This window comes from Cnephaeus nilssonii, assembly GCF_951640355.1.
Source record: "Cnephaeus nilssonii genome assembly, chromosome: 3".
Taxonomy (NCBI): Eukaryota; Metazoa; Chordata; class Mammalia; order Chiroptera; family Vespertilionidae; genus Cnephaeus; species Cnephaeus nilssonii.
Genome location: NC_137074.1, coordinates 58665695 through 58680679, shown reverse-complemented (window position 1 = coordinate 58680679; position 14985 = coordinate 58665695).

Sequence of the window (14985 nt, the reverse complement as noted above, 5' to 3'; positions counted from 1 at the left end):
ATAAGGGCTTCGAGTCAGCCATTGCCAGTGGCAGCTGACTTAAAGCCCCTATCAGGGATCATGGACCAGGTCAGGCAGCGTGGGTTAAAGCCCACAGCCGGCTGCCCAGGTCCGTGATCACCGATCTCAGAGCAGGGCAGGCAGCGTGGGTTAAAGCCTGCAGCAGGCTGCCCAGGTCCACGATCATGGATCACAGACCATGGCAGGCGTCATGGGTTAGCACCCGCAGAGGCCTGCCCAGGTACCGGATCACGGATCCAGGTGGCGTGGGTTAGCACCCACAGCCGCCTGACCAAGTCCCCGATAGGGACTTGGAGTCTAGCATAAGGAAAAGAATAGTCAGCAAAAGCAGGAGACAAGGTTTCATAAGTTCTCCCCCAGGTCACCACTGTTCTCTTATACATTTTTTAAGTATCCCAGACTTTGCATGATGGGATTTGATTTGAATTATGCCTGATAGAGATTTCATGACATGAATTGTAGGCTCATTCTTTCTTTTTGTGGTTGCCTGACTGAGAAAGGCCTTGGAATGAGAGAAGGCACTTTTATTTTCCTTTTTCATTCTTTAGAGGCTGAGGAATTACAGTTATATGAAGAAGTTAGTGAGAGAATGAAAGTCTCATGCTGTATTATTCTGTAAGTTTTATCATGTGGACTATCAAAAACTTGGTGGGATCCTTTTCAAGAGGTGTTACAAAAATTATGTTGAAATTAACATTCAAGAGTAAAAGGAGAGAAGTGAGTGGTGGGTAAAGGAAAGAACTTTGTCCTAGAAACCAAATAGAAGCCACATAAACCTTCAGATTCTTACTCATTGTGCTTTGGAGGTATCCTATCTAATGAAAGAGTAATATACAGATTGATCATCACTGCAACACACAATATAGCTGCCCCCATGTGGTCAAAGATCCTGCCCCCATGTGGACACAAGATGGCCACCACAAGATGGCCAGCAGGAGAGGGCAGTTGGGAGGCACCCAGCCTGCAAGGGAGGGCAGTTGAGAAGGACTAGGCCTGCAAGGGAGGGCAGTTGGAGGTGATCAACCCTGCAGGAGAGGGCAGTTAGGGGTGACCAGGCCGGCAGAGGAGGGAAGTTGGGGGCAAACAGGCTGGCAGCAGAGTGGTTAGGGGCAATCAGGAAGGCAGGCAGGCAAGCAGTTGGGAGCCAGCAGTCCTGGATTGTGAGAGGGATGTTCGACTGCCCGTTTAGGCCCGATCCCATCGGGCCTAAACGGGCAGTCGGACATCCCTTGAGGGGTCCCATATTGGAGAGGGTACAGGCTGGGCTGAGGGACAACCCCCCTCCGTGCACGAATTTCGTGCACCGGGCCTCTAGTATATATATATATATATATATATATATATATATATATATATATATATAAAAATATATATATATATTTTAAATCTTAATATGTAAAGTGTGCTTCTTTTACATAGTATGTAGTTGGTTTTGCTTTTTTTCTCCTATCTGGCAATTCCTGCCTTTTAGCTGAAGTATTGAGATCATTTACATCTACAGTAGTTATTGGTATATTTAGTTTTAAGTGTATTATATTGCTACTAGTGGCCCAGTGCACGAATTCATGCAGATTGAAAGGAAAGTAATTAGAAGAAAGATTCATGCAGTAATTACGTTACTGCAAAAAATTACATGTCAAATAGTATATATAATACTAGAGGCCCGGTGCACAGATTTGTGCACTTGTGGGGTCCCTCAACCTGGGCTGTGGAGATCGGGCCGAAACTGGCAGTTCGACATTCCCCGAGGGGCCCCGGATTGTGAGAGGGCACAGGCCAGGCCGAGGAACCCCATCGGTGCATGAATCCGTGCACCAGGCCTCTAGTATGCATATAAAATCTTTGGTTAATCTCTTCCCGCCCTCCCCCCTCCCCTCTTCCCTCTGAGATTCATCAGTCTGTTCCATGTTTCCATGCCTGTGCATTGAGTGTCTGCCCCCTGGTGGTCAGTGTGCATCATAGCTATCGGTCAAATGGTCAAACAGTTGGACACTTAGCATATTAGCCTTTTATATATATAGATAGTATTACTAGAGGCCTTCCTTCCCCCAGCTGCTGGCACTGGATTCCCTCTGGCACCCGGGATCCGGGCTTCCCTCGCAGCCCCTGCTTCGTCCAGAAGAATGTCCAGTCTAATTAGCATATTATGTTTTTATCATTATAGATAAAATTAAAACACGCGTGCAATTAGTGCCAGTGAGAGCTTTATATGTATCATGCCTGTGTGAGTCAACATTTACTTTTAAATTGCCAGTGCCAGTCGGTTGGTCAGATGGTCAGATGGACGTACGGTTGGTCACTTAGCCTTTTATATGCACTGAGTGGCCAAATTATTATGATCTCTGAACGTATAATAATCTGGCCACTCAGTGTGTGTGTGTGTCTGTGTGTGTGTGTGTGTGTGTGTGTGTGTGTGTGTGTGTGTATTAGAGGCCCGGTGCATGAATTCGTGCATGGGTGGGGTCCAGCCAGCCTGGCCACGGGGAGGGGACATGGGCAGTTGGCCGGCCTGCCTGCTGGTCGAACTCCTGGTTGAGGGGACAATTTACAAATTAGCCTTTTATTATATAGGATATACACTGAGTTGCCAGATTATTATGCGTTCAGAGATCATAATAATCTGGCCACTCCGTGTATATAGATAGATTTGTAATTGATCTCATCTCTTATTTTCTCCCTTCTTTTCTCCCTTCTCTTAGGTGAATTAGGTATTTCTATTATTTCATTTTATCTCTTTGTTGACTTATTGCCTATCCTTAGTTGTGCTATTTTTATGTTTATAGATACATCTTTAACTTATCACAGTCTACTCTCAAGTGATATCATATCACTTCACATGTAATATAAGCAACTTATAAGAATGTACTTGCATGTCTCCACTCCCAGCCTTTGTGTTGTTATCATTGTCCATTTCCTTTACCTATGTTATAAATCCCACAATACATGTTTTCATTTTTCTTTAGATGGTCAATTATATTTAAAAGAGGCTTAAATAATAAGAAAAATCTTACATATTTTCTCATGTAGTTACCATGTCTGGCGCAGCTCTCTTTAATACTCTGTCCTACAAACTCCAACTGCCTTGGCCTCCCTAGACTTGAAACTGTCTTCTTAACTCAGGGAGTTTGAATTCTTTCTTTTTGCACCAAATTCTGAAAATTGTACCCTGGTATACCTGCTTTTCTTTTGTTTCACTGAATATCTGAAACCATGTATTAAAAATATAAAGGCTCTGGATCATTTTATTTTCTCCAGTGAATATGTTCTTTAGCTTCTGCTAAGGTGTTAGGATAAAAACAAGTAATTTAATCAAATCAGTGACTCATCTGATTAGGGGGTAGATTTCAATATGTTATAAGACCAAGTCTATTTCTGCACTAACTCCTCAGGTATAGTCCTTTCAGAGTCCCAGATGAAAGCTTAGGCTGTATTAGTCTGGGTACTCCAGAGAAACAGCACTGATTTTTTTATATAAAGAGATTTATTATAAGGTTTTGGCTCATGTAATTATGGAGGCTGAGAAATCCCAAACTACAGACTCAAGAAAATGATGGTGTAGTTCAGAGGCCCAACAACCAGACAGCTGATGGAGTAGATGCCAGGCTGAGTCTGAAGGCCTGAGAACCCAGAGCGCCAAGGACAGGAGAAAGTCAAGGTCCCAGCTCAACACTCAGGCAGAGAGAATTTCAACCTCCCACTGCCTCTTTGTTCTGTGCAGGCCCTCAACAGATTGGATCATGAGCACCCACACTGGGAAGGGCCAACTGCTTTACTCAGCTCACCAATTCAAATCTCTTCCAGAAACAGCCTCTCAGACACCCCCCCAAATAATGTTAAACCAGACATCTGGATACCCTATGGCACACTCAACACATAAAATTAACCATCACAGTGTTTTTCAGCCCTTTTCACCTTGGTGGACTCTACACTCCAATTTCTCTCTCTCCATCACAATAAGACTGCAAGTGGCTCTGATTAGCTTCTTGGCTATTTAGCACCTGCTTTCTGTTTGGCTCTTTTACCTTTCAATCTGCGCTACTTATAAATTAGTGAATGACTTGGAAGGAAAATTGCTGAGATTATTGGGCTGATTTCTGTGTGCCTCTTTCTTTCCATGTTCATGGCCCCTCATGTCCTGGCCCGTTTAGTACCCTTGAATTCCTCTTCCCCTTCCCAGCCCTATCAGAATGTTCTGCTCAGTTTTTCGGACTCTTAGCAGCTACTCTTCACTTGGGGGAAATCTTAGCTTCTCCTCAGGTGCTACTTAAAAGATGGTAATTAACTGTCTCAAGGGAAAAAGTAACCTAGAATGTGGGACACTTGAGGTTCTGTTCTTTCTAAGGTCTTAGCTCTCAGTCCTAGCTATCTTAGTAAGTCTTTTATGCCTTCAAATAGATTTCTTTAAAATGTAGCTTTTCTGGATGTCCCCTAAGGGAGCAATGGTCTACTATTGGGTGGTCCATTATAGATAGAAGCATATGCTTAATGTCTTGTGATATATTTTAACCTTGAAATATTTTTACTGACAAATCAAGCTCTTTAAAGATAATCTTTAGTTTATAGACACAAATGGCAGTGCAAACAGTATGAGATATAACTATCCTTACTATTAACTTATGACACCAATTAAGATACATTATAGAATCCCTAAGTTATAAAAGAGAAACCTATTATAGGGACTGGTTATTATTATTATTACTGGTCAGCGCATATTTGGAAATTAAAAGTTTATGTAAAAGTCTGTATTAACACAAAGGCTAATGCTCCTTATGCACGTTTATACATGTTCAAACTATAAAGTTTCTCCTTAGAAATGAATTGCAATAACTTCTATTCTGGTTTTCTTTTCTTCCTTTAGTTTTCAATCTAGGACATGAAATCCATTTCAAAGCTACTGAGTGAAAACTGCAGCCTGTATTGTAGAATACAATAGCAAAATGTCTGCCCAGGACTTCATAATTTCTTTTCCTCTGCTTAGCTAATGTTTGTATTCTGAACACAGACTCGCAATGGCGTTTCTAGTGTGGCTTGGAGATCACAGATTTCCATTAAATGTCCACGAGCTCACAGGCCCACTGGTCACACAGCAGCCTTCAGCTGAGGATTTTAAAATCTCATCTACTTCTTGCTATTTTGTCAGTTCACTGTTTATATTTCACTTGCTTGTACTCACCAGCTTCCCTTAAGGCTTCTCTGACATGTTCTCCAGCCCTGGAGTGTTGGCGAGTCCCACTCCTCTGGTCTGGTGGACCAGACAGAAATTTTACATTCAAACAAGAGCAAAGCTGAAAATGAAAGCCAAGAAGTCCTGGGAAGCTCACTAATACCAGGTTTGTTAAAATCATTTGTTTAAAGATGTTCGCATCTGTTGCTTGGCACTGATCCTTAAGCTCCAAGACCCCTACCTTCTTAACTAATTATCCTCATGTCAAGTAATCAGTTGGAGTTGATTGAGTATATACTCATAAAAGTCCCCAAATCCCAAATCCCTCAAAATACAAGCAGAACACTGCGATGGAATTGAAGAACTTTTCTCAATCCAACTATTAAAGAAAGGGCATAACGGAAAACATGGCAGCTAGGGCTTTGTGAGAAAGCATGGTAACCGCCAGCCTGTTGTCCCTGACCCCCGCCCCTCGCCCCGCCCCCGCAATGATCACACTGCTCCTGCTACAGATGAAGACCATGTATAATTCCACAGCATGGAATAAATGAGCAAGGGGAATTGTAAACAGTCTGGCCAACCAGAAGCAATAAAGACACAATGCTACCAAGATATGCAGGCCCTGTTCCCCACTGAGCTGATATAATCCACACATGGCAAGGATGAGTTCTCACTATAGGGCTCTGCTGCCTAAATACGCAGGCTCCCCTGGAGAAAGGCAGTGGGAGAGGGGAGAGAAGGACAAAAGGAGAGAGAGAAACAACTGCTGTAGGGGAGACCCACGGTGAGAATTAAAATTGTGAGTATTCCCTTTGACCCAGAAATGCCAATTTTGGGAATCTTCTTATGAAAGTAAAAACCAAAGTGTACAGGTAAATGTAGAATGTTTATTGTGGCATTATTTGTATTTCTAAGAAACCTGGAAGAAAACCTGAAATATCTATAAATACAGAAATAATGTGGAAAATTAAGAAACATCCTACAAAGGAATATAAGGTAACTACTAAAAATAATAAATTGAACAATTATAGGTGTATATATATTTAGAACAATGTACATAATATAATAAATCAAGTGAAACAAACCCACATCTGAAACCTATATGTTCATGTTGACCAATGTCACCCCAATAAATAAAAAATCCTATATAATAAAAGACTAATATGCAAATCAACTGAATGGTGGAATGACTTGTCACTATGACGCGCACTGACCACCAGGGGTCAGACGCTCAAAGCAGGAGCTGCCTGATGGTGGTCAGTGCGCTCCCTCAGGGGGAGTGCCGCTCAGCAAGAAGCCAGGCTCATGGCTGGCAAGCGCAGCGGTGGTGGTGGGAGCCTCTCCCGCTTCCGCGGCAGCACGACTGATGGCCCCCATGGGGAGTGGGCTTAAGCCATCAGTCAGACATCCCCTGAGGGCTCTCAGACTGTGAGAGGGCGCAGGCCAGGCTGAGGGACCCCCTCACCCAAGTGCACAAATTTCATGCACCAGACCTCTAGTAAACAAATAAAATGAAACAAATAATAGAGTTTGTTACATATGAAATAAAAAATAACTACCTATTGCCCTAGCTGGTTTTGCTCAGTGGATAGAGCATTGGCCTGCAGACTGAAGGGTCCCAGGTTCAATTCCCATCAAGGGCACATGCCCAGGTTGCGGGCTCGATCTCCAGTAGGGGGCATGCAGGAGGCAGACGATCAATGGTTCTCAATATTATTGATGTTTCTATCTCTCCCTCCCTCTCCCTTCCTCTCTAAAATCAATAAAAATATATTTTAAAAAATACCTACATATGTCTGTTTAAACACAGAAAAGGAGTGAAGGAATTCACACTGAAATTTGATTGTGGTCTTGTCAGGAAGATGGAAGGAACAGAAGGTCGAGATTAATAACATTTTTCTTAGACTTGCTACAATGAGTGTGTATTATTTTCATAATTTAAAAATGTCATAAATTTAAGATATAAAAAAGATTTGAAACTTTAATAATTACAACTAACATTACAAGTAATGCCAGGCCCCAGAGCTCAGTGGGTGTGCAGTTCTCTGGCATTTGCTTTAAATTGATCCTGGTGGGTAAAGGTAAATAGCAACTTCTGCTCTGGAAGAGAGGTCTTACCTTGGGTCCCTCAACAGAAGCCAATTAAAGCACAGACTTGACAGTACCTCTGGAAAAGGCTGGTGGTTGTGAAATGAAAACTACACTTGCCTCTCCATAGCCTCAGCCACAGAGCTTCCCAAGGGGCCTCCGAAGCCAGTGAGAAGCCAGCAGAGGCATGGATAAAACTAGAACAGGCTTTTGTCTGGGAAAATCCCATTACTCCAACTACTGACAGCCTTTGTTGGCTCCTGTTCCACGCTTCAGAGATAAGATGCACAAGGCTGGCCCAGCTATTGCAGGAGTAAACATCAAACGCTGTAGGAAAGATGCTGCTGTACAGGTTTGACGTGCTCTGTGTTAGTATTTTGGTGGGAGACTCGAGGACCACTGGAAGCTAGCTGTGGGCCCTCCAGTTGTCCATGGATGGCATTTAGACCTTGGAGGTGTGACACTTGGCTCAGTATTTCAAATTTGTTTCATGCTAATAAAAGTTTCCAAATCTTCTGGAAGGCAAAAGATATATGATATTCAATAATAATAAAAATCATATGCATAAACTATCTGTCCAATTTTCCCAACACCATTTATTCAATAGGCTATCTTTACCTCATTGTATGTTCTTGCCTCCTTTGTCAAATATTAATTGACCATAAGGGCATGGATTTATTTCTGGGCTCTCCCTTCTGTTCCATTGATCTATATGGAACTATACACCAGAATAAACTCAACATGGATTACAGACTTAAATGATAGCCTCAAAACCATAAAAATTCTAGAAGAAAATATAGTAAAATCTTGGACATTTCTGGTGGCTATCATTTTTCTGATATATCTCCTCAGGCAAGAGAAACAAAAGAAAAAATAAACAAATGCAACTATATTAAACTAAAAAGTTTTTGCACAGCAAAGGAAATTATCAACTAAATGAAAAGACAACCCATTGAATGGGAGAATATATTTGCCAATGATACATCTGATAAGAGGTTAATATCCAAAATTTATAATAAAGAACTTATAAAACTCAACACCAAAAACAAAACAAAACAAAACAAAAACAACCACACACACAATCCAATTTAAAAATGGGCAAATGACCTGAATAGACACTTCTCCAAAGAGGACATACAGATGGCTCATAGGCATATGAAAAGAACCTCAATACCACTAATCATCAAAGAAATGCAAATTAAGACCACAATGAGATATCACCTCACACCTGTCAGACTGGCTATCATCAAAAAATTAACAAACAACAAGTGTTGGCAAGGATGTGAAGAAAAGGGAACCCTCATGCACTGTGGTGGGAATGCAGATTGGTACAGCCACTGTGGAAAGCAGTATGGAGTTACTTCAAAAAATTAAAAATAGAACTGCCTTATGACCCAGCAATTCCACTTCTGGGTACATATCCAAAGAAACCCCAAACACTAATTTGAAAGAATATATGCACCCCTGTGTTCATTGGAGTGTTATTTACAATAGCCAAGCTATGGAAGCAACATAATCGTTCATCAGTAAATGAGAGAATAAAAAAGCTGTGCTATGTTTACACAATGGAATACTATGCAGCTGTTAAAAAAGAAGAAACTCTTACCCTTTGTGACAGCATGAATGGATCTGGAGATTATTATGCTAAGCAAAATAAGCCAGTCAGAGAAAGAAAAGTACTATATAATTTTACTTATATGTGGAATCTAATGAACAAAATAAACTAACAAAGTAGAAACAGCCTCATAGATACAGAGGACAGACTGACAGTTATCAGAGGTGAGAGGGGTTGGGGAGCTAGGTGAAAAAGGTTAATGGATTAAGCAAAAACAACACAACAAAAACCTGAATTCATAGACACAGACAACACTATGGTGATTACCAGAGGGAAAGGGGGTGGGAGGAGGTAGGAGAGAGTAAAGGGGGGATAAATGGTGGTAAACACACAATACAATATATAGATGATGTATTATAGAATTATACACCTGAAACCTATATAATTTGATTAACCAATGTCACCCCAAGAAATTTAATAAAAATAAAAAGTAGGTTTTGATATCCTATATAATAAAAGGCTAATATGCAAATCGACCAAACAGCAAAATGACCGGTGGCTATGACATGCACTGACCACCAGGGGACAGACACTCAACGCAGGAGCTGCTCCCTGGTGGTCAGTGTGCTCCCACGGGGAGCACCGCTCAGCCAGAAGCCGGGCTGATGGCTGGCGAGCGCAGTGGTGGTGGCGGGGAGTGGGCTTAAGCCGTCAGTGGAAATCCCCCGAGGGCTCCCAGACTGTGAGAGGGAGCAGGCCAGGCTGAGGGACCCCCCCACCCCCAAGTGCACGAGTTTCATGCACTGGGCCTCTAGTCTAAAAATAATATGCAAAAACTAGAACTTTGTGAAGAATTTACATTTTTGATCATTAATTCATCTTCCAACATATTTTTCTTCCTGTACAGTCCTACTCTCCTTGACCCATTCCTCTTCTCTATCCCTAATTAACCTCTTTAATAGATGTTTTACTTAACGTTTTCTTGTTTATCACAGAAACACTTGCTATAGCAATCATGGAAAATATAGGTAAGTTTAATAAAGGAGGAAAGTAGTGATTTGTAATCTAATCCCACTGCTGGTAATATTTTGAAATAGCTTCTTCTTGTCTTTACATTTACCTTTTCTTTTTTTTCTTATTGATTTGAGAAAGAGAGAGAGAGAGAGATTGGTTGCCTCCCAGATAAACAGGGATCGAACCACAACCTGGGTATATGCCCTGACCAGGGAATCGAAGCTGCAACATTTTGGTGTATGGGACAACACTCCAACCAACTAAGTTACCTGGCCAGGACATATACTTACCTTTTTAAGTAGGTCTGTATTTGTGTAGCTAGATGAACGTCTCAGATATATACTTAATATTATGAATGAATATGAGAAAGTGTATGGAAGTGAACGGGGTTTGTACAGCATATTACTGCTATCATCTGCATGGCTCTAATGTGGCTACATGTTCTGGTGTGTCAAGCCTGTATTAACATTCCTCAGACGGACAGTGACAGTAGCCTTTATGTTTCCACCCTCCTTTTCTCCTCCAGCTGCCTTGGAAGTCAGCAATATTTGCAGGTAAAGATTCCCATAGGCAGTTATTTGATCTTCTTTCATCCAGTTTTTCACTTGCAGATAATTGGGTACCTAGGATCCCAGTCGGTCAAAACTCTCTATCCTTTGCTGTCTTTTGCTGCTTCATCTTTACTTGATTTTCTGGATTTATCCTTACAATATCTAAAAGCAGGCAGCCATCACCAGAATCATCGAAGTGTCCATTTGGAAAAGGTGCTCAATTAAGCATGCATTCTGTTCACCTGTTCGGAGGAAATACTACAGCCCCTGGGATATTCCACTTCACACAGAAAATTAGGAATATCTTAATATCTTAGATTAGAACCAAGAAGGACCATGGTGGTCTGGAGTCTTGTCAGATCAGCACTTTGGGCCTTCACCACACCTTCCCTCCAGACCACCCCTTCAGGCCCTGACTGTTTCCCTCGTTAGGGCATTCACTTCCAGGTCTCCCCAGTTACCCTTAGAAAATCAGGACGGAGAGCTGCCAGGGCTGACTGATAGTTTGACTTTCCAGCCTAGACAGATGGCAATGGGAAGGTCCAGAACATTCTTTCTTGGGTGCCCACGGTCACTCTGGAATAGGTACCCACAGCAGTAAGAGAGTAATTCCAACCAGCAAAGCCCAGGGCAGAATAATGAAGTTTCTCATGGAGGCCCTCCATACCCTTTCCTGTCCTCACAGCAAGAAATCCCTTCTTCCCATCAGAACTCCAGGGCTTCCTGGCTAATCTATACACATGCAAAGCTCCTCACTGCAGCACTGAAGACTGACTTCCCCAGAGCCATCACTCGCACAATGATCTCTTCCGCATTGCAAACTTCAGGAAGTATAGATGACTGACAGGCTTAACAGCCCTCCCCACTGCCTCCCTATTTTCTTTTTCTTTTCTTTTTTTTTTTTAGATAGAGGTAGAATGATAGGGAATGAAAGGAGAGAGTTTCCTAATCTGAGAGAACAGCACAAGCAAAGGCAGAGTAAATTTTATATATATATATATATATATATATATATATATATATATATATATATATATATATTGATTTTTTCCAGAGAGGAAGAGAGAGGGATAGAGAGCTAGAAACATCGATGAGAGAAACATCGATCAGCCGCCTCTTGCACACCCCCTACTGGGGATGTGCCCGCAACCAAGGTACATGCCCTTGACCGGAATCGAACCTGGGACCCTTGAGTCCGCAGGCCGACGCTCTATCCATTGAGCCAAACCGGTTTCGGCTGCCTCCCTATTTTCATTAGGAGTCAAAAAGTAAACATCCTGGGGGGCACTTTTGAATAGGAACCTACAATCTGAAAGGAGAACATATGTGGAAGGGAGCTGGGGAATCCTATCTATGTTATCAGTCTGTGTGGCCTTAACCCTCTTTAGTCACTGCCCAGTAGCTTAGTCAAAGGTGGTCTGAGTTCTACAGGGATGGTCTGCCAGCCTCATCTCTTAGTCCTCTGTTGTTTAGCAACCCACGTCTAAAGTATACTGACCCAGTTTGGGGTTCAGGTGTTAGAGGAGTATTTAGACTCTCTTAACTCCCTCCACCGAGGCTAAGTGGCCATGACAGAGATGGGAGGATGGAGCATACTGCCTATGAATTCAGTTTGACTTGGAGCATTCTGAGTGACATACATCGTTATGGGGTGTAAGAAGGTGACTGGTAAGATCTGTTTCTGGCCAATTCCAGGAATATAATGAATTAGTCTAACCCTCCTCTTAATTACCTCCTTTAGAGTAGACTGTACAATGTTTCTAGACTACACTGGACACAGGAGAATATTCTAAAAGCGCCTTGGACATAAGCAGACCTCAAGGCCTTGCCTGAGCTGGATGCACCTCCCAAGAATTGCTCAAAATCTGACCCAATTTCTGGTCAAAAGTTACGTGGTTCCCTACAACAAACAGACTAAAGTTCGTTCACACTGTTGTGTCCTTGACAAGTTGGCCTTTATCTCATATTGCAAACCTGCCCTCCCCTGGACCTCCTCACCTCTTCACCTTATTCAAGCCACACCAGCACTTTGACTATGACTCAAATATCTGCTCAAGTTATTCTGTCTTTCATGAAATGCCCTTCCACACTACGGCTGCCAAAGAGCCACACCTCCTTCAGAACTTGACTCAAAAGGAACCTCTACCTTTGAGGAAAATAACAGTTCCTCTTGAAATAGTTAGCTCTCTACCCCCACCTAGAAACCCTGGCTAGCCTCCAATCCCTTCCCCATATTTTCACAGCAGGTGTGATAACCTGATCATAGCACTCAGCATAGTTGTCTTATATAGACCTTGTCTATATCAGTGTCCAAAAAACGGTGTCTTTTACAAGACTGATTCCATCATTCTTCTATTTGGAATGAATGCATCCCGCTTAATTAGTCTCTCCTCCTTCTATCAAGTTCTTCCCCACTGTCCCCTCTGGATTCACACCTTCAGGAACACAATATACTAGTAAACAGGCCCTCCCCTTTTTTTTCAATCCATTTCCAACAGCATACACAGTCTTTCTCCTGATCCAGACACTATGAATGCACATTCTTCTGTGTGCTCATTCCTCCCCGTCCCTAGAAAGCAATCTGCAAGGTGGGGTTCAAAAACATGGGATGTTCTTAGGCCACATCATCTCCCTCTGTCTGGGTACCTCATGGTTATGACACGTATCTCAGAAAACACCTTGAGAAGTCTCGCTGGAAACCAGTGCCCCATGGAAACACATAAATATTTTATCAGTCTCTGAACAAGACTCTTACTCATAAATATTTAAACTCAATAGCATAATGCTCAGTAGCTGATAAGAGTCAACTTGTATGGGGGGCGGGGAGCTGAGAGGAGGAGGGGAATACAGCAGCAAAGGCAGCAGGCATGCTACAGTCTCTTTTATGGATCTAAAAACACTGAAAGTGCACCTGAGGGCTCTCCAATTTGCAGGGACACTCGTTGTCTAGAGTGGGAGGCAGGCCAGCACCCACAGAGCTGTCTGGGAAAGGCACTCGCTGGGATTCAGGCAGGCTGCCACATCAGTCACAGCCCCCACGACCTTGCCATACTTCTCTCAGCACTGGGGCACATAGCAGCTTTTCAAATAAAGTACATAGGACTCAACATGAGGCAGATCCCGGAAGAATGCTCAGGGCAGCTTTATTCAAAATAGGCCCCAAATGGAAACAACACAAGTTTCCATCAATACGAAAATGGATAAACACATGGTAGATATTCATCTTGGAATGAAAAAAATAAAAATGAACTGATATACTCAATAACATGGATGAATCTCACAGACATTATGTTGAGCAAAAAGAAGCCAGACACAAAGTACGTACCATGTGTAGATTCATTTCTATGATGGTCAGGAATGTAAAACTAATCTATGATAACAGGAATCATAACAAAAGTTGCTTCTGGATGATGGGAGTGACCAGGAAGGGGCATAGGGAAATTTCTGAGATTGAAATTTTTAATATCTTGTTTGGAATGTGAATTTGTCAAAACTGGCCCAGCTTCTAGCAAAGGATTCAGCTTCGAAGCGCTGTGAAGATAAAAGAGGCCACTGATCTCCAGGATCATCATTTACCTATAAAATATTGATTGACTTGAATTACCTAAAAGGACTTCTAGCATTTTGCTAAGGGTTCTGCAACCCTTATGGGAGTCAATGCCTTATTTGTGTCATTTATCTAATTAATTCAACAATTATTCATTAATTGCTTACAATATGCCAAACAGGAGCATAGCCATGAATACAACAAAATTTCTTGTCATTACAGAGCTTATATTCAAGTGGGGGATATAAAGACAATTAACAAACAAACAAAAAAAACATACATACTATAGAATGCCAAGTAATAAGTGCAATAAAGCAGGTCAGAGAACAGGGAGTGACAAAGGGCTATTCTGGATCAGGTGATCAGGGGAGGCCTGATCGAAGAGGGCATATTTGAGAAGAGACCTGAATAAATTGAGGAAAGAAACAAGTAACTAAGGGAACAGTATTCAGGCAGAGGGAAGAGTAAAGGAGTGGAGAGTGATAGCATATGAGGTCAAACAGGCCAGATCATATAGGGCTTTGGTAAGCCCTGGATTTCATTCAAAGTGTGAAAGGAAGCTCTTGGAAAGTGTTAAGCAGGGGAGTGATATAATCCAACTGATGATTTAAGAATGAGAAAAAGAAGGCAATTAAGAGATTTGTCTAAGATTCTTAGGAAAGAGTCAGAAGAATAGGTCCCTATTTCCCCCCTCACTATCTTAGTATTCTTCACACATCTATTCCTTAGCCATCTTTGGACACAAGCTCTATCAGGGCCAGATCACATATGTCTGAGTTCCAAACTCTTATTTTAATTAACAAGGTTATGTCTTGAGACAGTTCGTAGTTTATAAAAAGAGAAGTAGGTTACTTTTCTGTATGTCTACAATTTTTCATAATAAATTGTAGATAAAGAGAGGTAGGGCTTTATCAGGCGAAAGTTATCAGCAACTAAATATGAATGCTGTGGTTCTCAACACCTTTGTGCAAAATAGAGGTTGGGATTTGTAACTAAAGGAAGAACATTCCTTTCAGCTTTCATATCCAACTTCTCTGCCCAAGAC